This window comes from Triticum dicoccoides, chromosome 4B (assembly GCF_002162155.2).
Source record: "Triticum dicoccoides isolate Atlit2015 ecotype Zavitan chromosome 4B, WEW_v2.0, whole genome shotgun sequence".
In the NCBI taxonomy this organism is placed as follows: Eukaryota; Viridiplantae; Streptophyta; class Magnoliopsida; order Poales; family Poaceae; genus Triticum; species Triticum dicoccoides.
The window spans coordinates 401537921-401547954 of NC_041387.1; positions in this window are offsets into that span (position 1 = coordinate 401537921).

Here is a 10034-nt window from a genome sequence, read left to right on the forward strand (position 1 = left end):
TCGTCTAACCATGCCCGTGGTCTTAACGACCGGTCATGCATTCCGGTGGGAGAGGCCGCCTAGAGTCCGGCAGCGGGAATTTCCGCATACTGTTTTGTGTTTCCGCTAACCGTGATGACGCCGCACGGACCGGGCATCTTGAGTTTAAGGTAGGCGTAGTTCGGTATTGCGTTAAAGCAAGCAAAGGCCGGTCTTCCAAGCAATGCATGATAACCACTGCTGAAGGGACCGATGTTGAAGAGTAAGTTCTCGCGTCTGAAGTTGTCGGGGGAACCGAATGTTACTTCTAACACGAGGGATCCCCAACAATGGGCCACAACGCCTGGAATTACTCCATTGAAGGTGGCTTTATTTTGATTTATTCTGGATGGGTCTATCCCCATCCCGCGAATGGTGTCTTGATAAATCAAATTAAAACTACTGCCGCCGTCCATTAGGACGCGAGTGAGATGGTATCCATCGATTATTGGGTCGAGCACCAAGGCAACCGATCCTCCGTGCCGGATACTGGCCGGGTGGTCCCTGTGATCAAAAGTGATCGGGCAAGTCGCCCAGGGATTAAATTGGGGGGCTACGGACTCTGCGTGAGTTGCGTGTACCATGTTTACCGTTTTGACTTCTAGTGGGAATTGTTTCTGGCCCCTAGTGTTCGGCTGGCGAGGCTCATCCTCGTCTTCGCTTGGTGTTTCCCTTCCCTTGTGTTCGGCGTTTAACTTGTCGGCCTGCTTGAAGACCCAACATTCTCTGTGGGTATGATTTGCAGGTTTGTCGGAAGTGACATGGATTTGGCACAATCTGTCTAGGACTTTGTTCAGGCTGGAAGGTTCCTCTTTACTGCCATTAAGTGGCTTTTTTCCTTGACCGGGTTGAGAGCCCCTGAATCCGGTGTTGACCGCTGTGTTATCCGGACTATCGTTATTCCGACGTTTGTTCTTGGTGTGACGTGGCTTCCCGTTGCCATCTCGGATTTCGGATGTGCCTGGGTCGCTGGTGCCTTTACGAGCCAACCAGTTGTCCTCGCCCGCACAAAATATGGTCATGAGGCTTGTTAAGGCTGCCATCGTTGGCCGAGGTGTCTGGCAAGCCACTCGTCTTGGATACTGTGTTTGAAGGCTGCTAAGGCTTCGGCGTCCGGACAGTCGACAATTTGATTCTTCTTAGTGAGGAATCTGTTCCAAAGTTTGCGGGCTGACTCTCCAGGCTGCTGTATTATGTGACTTAAATCATCCGCATCTGGAGGCCGGACATAAGTCCCTTGAAAGTTGGCCCTGAAAGCATCCTCAAGTTCCTCCCAACTTCCAATTGAGTTTTTGGGGAGGCTTTTCAGCCAATGACGAGCTGGTCCTTTTAACTTGAGGGGGAGGTATTTGATGGCGTGGAGGTCGTCCCCATGAGCCATGTGTATGTGAAGGATAATATCTTCAATCCAGACCACGGGGTCTGTCGTTTCGTCGTATGACTCTATATTCACGGGTTTGAATCCTTGTGGAAATTCATGATCCAGCACCTCATCCGTGAAGCACAGGGGGTGTGCAGCCCCTCTATATCTGGCCGTGTTGCGGCCTGTTGTCGGTTGTCGTTGTTCCCTGTGGTGATTCCGGACTGGTATTTGATCAGCATGATCATTGTGGTGACCATAATCCCGTGTCGGAGCTTGTCCTCTGGACCCATAGATGGACCTGGCCGCACTAGCCTTTTTTTCCAGGAGCTCTCGTAAATCGCGTGCAGTATCAATGGCTGCTCTATCGCGGCCATGGGGTGGTTGGTCCGCCTGGGTAGCCATATTGTTTTTGGGCCGAACGGGTGTTACGGCTTCATTGTCGAATTCGGGTAGCGGTTTGCGCTTTGGGTAGCTCTTTGTGTGGCAATTATCGCCATGTTTTCCTTCGGTGTCCAGCACCTTATTCCATCGTGGGTTGAGTGTATCCTGCGTGGCCTTAATTCTTTGCTTCTGCTTCTTCAGGCTCCGCGCTGTGGCCAGGAGTTTTCTACGGAGTTTGTCTTGCTTTGAATGTTCTTCCGGGATGATGAACGCATCGTCAACCGGGCTATTATCTTCTTTGGGGTTAGCATGATGAGTTCGGCCCTCTAAATTGTGATCGGGCGTCTGCTCCGGGCTGTGTTCGGCCTGACCTGGCTTATCCTGCTCCATTGCTGGGTCCCCATGGTCGTTGTTGCCTTCGAAATCAACCAGAGTGTCATCTTGTTTTGGGTTGTTATCGCTATTTTTGCTATGACTGGACCTAAGGCAGCGCTTACGCCGTCGTTTTTGCTTTTGCCCGGGGGGTTTATCCTCCGCTGTGTCCTTTTTGTCATTATTGTCCTCTTTGGGGGTGTCCACCATGTAGATGTCGTATGATGAAGTGGCAGTCCAGCGCCGCATGGGCGGTGGTTACGGATCTTCCCCTGCATCAACGTCCATACCGTCGATGTTATTGGGGGTGATGTCAAGCATGTTTGTTAGGTCATCGACAGTGTCTATAAAGTGGGTGGCGGGTGGGCCGCGACTTTCTTCGTCCTCCGTATCCCACACGGGCCGGACATAGTTCGGCCAGGAGTCTCCTGACAAAGAGAGACCTTAATGAATCCAGCACGTCTCCAAAGGGTGAGTGCTGGAAGATATCCGCGGCGGCGAACTCCATGACTGGAGCCCAATTAGATTCGATGGGCACGGACGCACGCGGTCCGGAACACACTACCGGAAATGAGTCCGAGGGTCCGGAGGTACAGATTTCTTGAGGAGAGGAGTCTGTGTTCGGCTCCAAAGCTGAGGAGTGTACGGCCTTCGGGGCGGGGTCCATCCACCCGTCCTCGGAAGGCATGACCTGCTGTGGAACAAAGTCCGGAGCGGTGGCAGGTGCGACGTTCCGAATACTGTCCAACTGCAGATCTAAGTCATGCTCGTCGTGATTGTTCAGCGTTCCTGACACGGGCCTGAACCCGTCGGAGATCAAGCCTCCGTGGATGTCGGCAGTGTAGTTTAGGTTTCCAAATCTGACCTGACGGCCAGGGGCATAGCTATCGATCTGCTCCAGATGGCCAAGCGAATTGGCCCGCAGTGCGAAGCCGCCAAACATGAAGATCTGTCCGGGGAGAAAAGTATCGCCCAGGACAGCGTGGTTGGAGGTTGGAGAAGCCATCTAACCTTGTAGCGACAACACAGAGGAACTCTCAATGAAAGCACCAATGTCGGTGTGAAAACCGGCGGGTCTCGGGTTGGGGGTCCCGAACTGTGCGTCTAAGGCTAATGGTAACAGGAGACTGGGGACACGATGTTTACCCAGGTTCGGGCCCTCTCAATGGAGGTAATACCCTACTTCCTGCTTGATTGAACTTGATGATATGAGTATTACAAGAGTTGATCTACCACGAGATCAGAGAGGTTATACCCTATAAGCTAGCCTATGGTATGATTGTTGTTGTTGATGATGATGATGAGTCCTACGGACTAAACCCTTCGGTTTATATAGACAGCGTAGGGGGCTAGGGTTACACAGAGTCGGTTTACAGAGGAGGAGATCTACATCCGGATCGCCAAGCTTGTCTTCCACGCCAAGGAGAGTCCCATCCAGACACGGGACGAAGTCTTTTGTCTTGTATCTTCATAGTCCAACAGTCCGGCCAAAGTATATAGTCCGGCTGTCCGGATACCCCCTTATCCAGGACTCCCTCAGAGAGGCTGATAGTTGGGTCCACGGCCACAGCAAGGAAGTGCCTCGTTATTACACGAAAAATAATGATTCCTCCACCTGACAGCAGGGACCCACAGGACGGGCCATCGTATTTCGTGAAAAAAATATTTCCCCCCTGACTGCTGGAACCCACCAGCTACATCTTCGCACACAAGGAAGTGCCTAACAGTCGGGACCCACCTGGTCGAAGCATACTTAGCGTTGTCATTCTGGAGGCGAACGTGTACGTACATACTGGTCTTTCGGTCTGTCTGCAGGCTGCAGCGATGAATCGTGACCGACTAAGGAAGGGAACATGTCATAGTAGAGGCACGCACGTAGCATGTACATGTACGTACAACGGCCAGGGTGCAAGAAAGTAAATATGGCCACGTACATACATACATGCGGGGTCTCAAACGCCTACTCGCGCATACATACGTCCAGGGCTCGTGCACATGGCTGGGTCGGAACGGAGAAGCTGCACCATCGTCGTGCTCATGGGGAGGCAACGGAACGCGTGGTGTTCATCGGGAGGCAACGGAATACGTCATGTTCATCGGGAGGCAACCGGCTTGGAAAGAACAGCCGATAGAAACGAGGCCTGGACTACCGCCGAACAGAGGAAACGACATTGTGTTTGACCGGCCACGGTCGAAACGGGATCCTATTCATCGGGAGGGGATTGGCGTACCGCAAAACAGAGGAAACAGACTTCTCTTGGTGGAAACGGGGTCCTGTTGATTGGGAGGGGTGTGGCGTACCGCAAAACGGAGGGAACGGACTTGTGTTGGAGCGCTACGGTCAAAACGGGGGTCCTATTCATCGGGAGGGGTGTGGCGTACCGCAAAATGGGACTCCACGGGATACTGTTCATCTCCACCGTCGACTTCCTCCACGGGCTACTGTTCATCCACCGTCGACCTCCTCCAGCCTCCACCTCCGACTGTTCATCCACGGGCTCCTATTCATCTAGCCTCCACTGCGTGCTCCTCCACCGGCTACTGTTCAACCAGCCCTCTCCATGGGGTCCTGTTCAACCACCCCCTCCATGGGCTACTGTTCATCCAGCCCTCCACCGGATATGGCTCAACCAGCCCTCCACAGGGTCGTCCTATTCATCCAGCCCTCCACGGGGTCCTGTTCATCCAGCCCTCCATGGGATCATGTTCATCCACCGACTCGATCAATCGGGGTCATGTTCATCCAGTGGCAACGGCCTCTACTACCACGGGGTCTTGTTCATCCAACCCCCCACCGGGTATAGTTCATCCACCCCCCCATAACGCTCAATGTTCTTCCAGAGGCAGCATCGATCGCCTTGAGTTAGCAGTCGTAGCAAAGGAATCACCCAGGTTCAGTTAACAGAAGGGGATCGATCGATTGCTCGGGTTCAATAACGCGTAACCTGTAGTGCAATTGCTCGAGTTCAGTTAGAGCCCAACGCCTCGCTCGGGTTAGGTTAGAGCCTAATGCCTCGCCCACACGCGCGTACGTATGAGAGAAACGCGCATCACTCGGCCCCGACCACCCACCGTAACTGGGAACTCCCCTGATATTTTCCTCGCCCTCGCTTCTACCAAGGTTTTTTCCGTCATGGACGGCCCAAAGAATGTCATGTAGCTGCATCTCCGGCCCGCCCAGGACGAAATCCACATTTTATGTCATGATTTTTTGTCATAGAAGTAGGACCCCACCACATCTATGATGATACCTGGTTTTGTCACAATTATCGTCATAGAAGTGTCATAAGCATGACAGAAAAAATTTCGTTCGGCCCAAAATGTCACGGATGTGTCTTTCTTTTGTAGTGCAAGGTTGTTTCCTCCGTTCTGCGGTACGCCAGGCCTCATTTCAATCGGTTGTTCCGCCTAAGCCGGTTGGTTCTCGATGAACACAACGTATTCCGTTGCCTCCCGATGAACACGATGCATTCCATTGCCTTCCCATGAACACGACAAGGCAGTTTCTCCGTTCCGACATAGCCATGTACACGATCCCTGGCCGTACGTATGCGTGAGTAGGGGTTCGAGACCCCGACCATATGTACGTACGTGGCCGTATTTACTTTCTTGCACCCTGGCCGCTATACGCACGTGTACACGATATTAACAAGACTGCGTGACATGCTACGTATGCGCCTCTACTACGACATGTGCCCTTCCTTACACGGCCACGGTTCATCGCTGCAGCCTGCAGACAGAACGATCGACCAGTATGTACGTACATGTTCGTGACCAGAATGACAATGCTACGTATGCTTCGACCAGGTGGGTCCCGACTGTGAGGCACTTCCTTGCGTGTGAAGATGTAGCTGGTGGGTACCAGCAGTCACGGGGTGAATCATTTTTTTGCCCGTAATATGGACGCACTTCCTTGCATATGAAGATGTAGCTGGTGGGTCCCAACAGTCAGGGGGAAACGTTTTTATGTGCCCATAATAAGGACACACTTCCTTGCATGCGAAGATGTAGCTGGTGGGTCCCAGCAGTCAGGGGGAAACATTTTTTTTGGAAATACAGTAGACCATCCGGTGGATCCCTGCTGTCAGGTGGAGGAATCATTATTTTTCGCGTAATAAGGAGGCACTTCCTTGCTACGGCCGTGGACCCAGCTGTCAGCCTCTCCATGTACAATACTCTTCTGATGGAAGTCATTCATTGACCACATTGACCACGGCGCGCCGAGAGCACCAAGGCGATGGACGACGATGAGGCCTAGGAAGGGGACGGCGCGGAGCCGGGGAAGACACGGCAGTGGATGCCCACGTGGAGAGGAGTACGAGGGTTCACTAGTTCAGCTGCGGTGTGAGGATGCCGTCGCTGCAGGGCCTGGCCATCGGTAGGAGTAGTAGGGTGCGGTGAGGCATCAACGGCAGCACAGCTGGCCACTGGAGGCAGGAACAGACGGTCTCGCCGGTGCTGGTTTGGGCGGCTGGTGCAAGAAGAGCAGCGATTGAAGAAGCAGTAGGACCGTTCGATTCAAATCCAATGGTCACTGCTGCTAGAATCATTTGTTGACTAAGTTGACAAAGCCCTGCGTACAAGTCAACTTAGTAGGCCCACGGGTCAGCCTCCGAACCGGTGCACCCCAGATGTCAGTGGGAGGAATCATTTTTTCGCGTAATAAGGAGGCAGTTAATTGCGTGGAGCCAGGCCAGCGGAGGGAGTAGGGTGGGCCCGTGAAGCCTGCGCGGCATCACAACGGGCCACAAGAGGAGGGAGCAGGCAGTCCCGTCAGCGCTGGTTTAGGCGGCTCGAGCAGGAAGATCAGAGATTGAAGAAGCACGTCGGTCGTTGGATGGACATCCAACAGTCACTGCTGCTAGAATCGTGTGTTGACTGACAAAGCCCTGCGTAAACAAGCCAGCCTCGAAATCTATGGCGTGTACAACCCATTTGCTATTATTTTTATAATTTTTACTCATTTTCTAATTCATATGGAATTTATTGCAGCCCATTTTCCATTTTTAGAATTGCTGCCCATTTTCTTGTCAGTACCAGGGTTAAAAATTGAACCAAAAATGTGCAAATTTTTGAAAATTCGCAATTTTTTGCTGGGGAACATATTTAAAATTAAATTAGTAATATGGCATGTTAAAATCCAATGAACTATAAAATATTAGTGAAGAACAAAAACAAAAAAAGAAACTAATTTCCCATTTCCTATATTTTTTTGGAATTTTCAACCCCTTTGATATTACTTTTAATAGTTATTGACCATACTCTTTGGCCAGGCCAGAATGCATCCCTCCTCGTCTTGAAAGATTTGCAGCCGAGTAAGTCGGAGAAAACAAATAGGCCTAGATTGGGTATTATTCAAAAAGAAATAGTGGGGTACCTATTTTCCCCAAGAAAAAACTATTGGGCTGATCATGTTGTTAGACGGGCCACAGAGACTGCACAACCCAATTTATAGCCTCCTCCTCCGAACAAATCCTCAAAAAAAAAGTTGTGCAATTCTGTCGTTAATTGGCTATACATTGAAAATGATGTGGGTCCCAGATATCAGCAGGGTGGATTAGAGTAAAAAACGAGGGGTGCATCTGAGTAGTAAAAGAGGCGCTTGCTTGTGTTTGCGAGTGGACCTAGTGGGTCCGTACTGTCATACTCAAAACTACAGTCCTCTCCCGATTCACTATGTTGACAGGGCCGGACGGCGGCGCCGCGGTGAGCGCACAAAGATGGAGGATAAAGTGTTGTCGCCAATGTGTTGGGCTGGGTTGGACATTCTTATTGAAAAATAAAAATGGACCTGAAATATTTACGACGTTGACTATGATTTGCATGGGTCCGCTAGTTGCAGCAAGAAAATGGTGGGAGAAAGAAGACTGGTCGCTATCTTTGCCTAAGAATAATATCGACTGAATGTAATGACACTATCATAGGAAATAATATCCTCCTGTTAAATCGTGAATTTTAAGAACTGGTGCATGAGCATTTAGCTTTATTTATTTATTTATTTACTTATTTTTGTTTAGGGGACCATGAGCATGTACCTGGGCCGGATTCATGTGAGAGCCTCCCTTCCAGTTAATTATGGGCTCCTTTATTGGGCCTTCATTAGTGGGCTGCATTTTATCAACAAGTGGAAAATGTGTTCCGTACCAAAAATAGTATACGCTACGTACGGTATGGGGCATTAAAGGATCAGAACGTGCAACGACTTCCAAAACATTGTGTTTGTCGTTATAACAACACATTTATTCAACCAACAAACGAAATATACTACTGATTATACATTGAAAACAGCAGCATCAGCAGCAACCAGGGCTGGGGGTGCAACAGAAGCAATAAGCAAGCCAGAAGAGTAAAGACGCAGCTCTCTCTTCCAAACCAAACATCATCCATCATTACAAAAGGGCTACCGAAAAAGAACAAGTGTATGCATCAAACTAAATAAATAACCTACTACACCAAGTGTACACATCTACTAACTGGCTCAATTAGACGTTACTATTTATTAAGCTGTGGAGATTGGCTGACAGCTTGAACCAGATGGGTGGCTGAGTGGGGAAACTCCAGCCAGCAGGTCGAAGTCTGATACTTGCGGCCCTCTCTCCTACTTTGGGTTGCAGAGTGTGGCGGCACATATCAGGGTATGGTGCATGCAGAGACGCATGGTACGCTGTGTACACACAGTTTTGCCTGATGAACGAAACCGCGCTGCCATCATGATCCTTGTCATCGGTTATCTCCTGGTTAATCGGATAATTCAGTCCGAGAAACAGAGAGCATGTACCAAGGCTACTTACTATCCTCCAGTCAAAAATTCTTGAAGGCCCAGAGAAGCTGGGATCCTGCTCAAAGACCTTGGAGTGACTCTGATTGTATTTCGTGAAACAACACGTCCGGTACGTGCGAACGATCATCAATCGTTCATCGTAGTCTGATCGAGCCAAGAACCACCTGCAACTACCATGCCGCTTTTCTTTGAAAGGTTCTGGGATTAGGAAGGGTAGGGACACCAGGCGGCCTACAACATCATATCAAGTTGGAGTCAAATAAAAAGGGCTCTTAATGTAGTCAATCTTAAGAACATCATGTTATGAGCATGAATATTTTTTCAGTAAATGTTGATAGTAATATAAACAAGCCATCATGATATCATAGGAAAGTAACATACTGCTGTAACAGCCGTTTGTAGCGATGACTGGAGTAGGCCAGCAATACGTCCAGCCATAGAAGGAGTCGACAACGTAAATGAAGCCCTTGTGTGCAATGGCATCAGAGAACCATGGAGGATGTATTATCCTGTGATGGACGTGTAGATTTATCCACTTACCACAGTGACCTATCAGATAGGCGAGACCGCGGTTGAAGAACGCAAGTAGCATGAAGTCTTTATAATTTGCAGATCTTGTAGGCACTTGGTAGATTACAACCTTGAGTAAATCAAACTTGGTATCATGTTGGCTACTGTAATATTCTGAGTATTCTAGGACGCGGTGCCAAAGTAGTGAAGTGTTAATCGAAGGAAGGGGGATCAATTGCCAGGTGTAAACCTCCATGAGCATCCAGCTGCCGCCACCGTCGACGAGCACCATCCGAGACGTGTTCATGCCGACCCAGTACATACCGTTAATGTAGTTGAGGGTGACGGGGATCGGATCACAGTCAAGAGGGTTGATGCTTGCCACCCCACGATCATTATCCTACATGACACGTCGTTTCTGAAGATCAGGCAACATCAGCAAGCAAGGAGCTAGCTTAAAAAGCTCCGGCCTGAGGGCTTTGAGTAAACGGTACAGCCCCGATGAGCATGCGGCGAGCGGCATGGTACTGAGATTGTCCACACGAGAAACAATGAGCTTGATTACCTCTGTGGGGAGCGAATTCCAGCCACTCTTTCTGTGGATGCTTC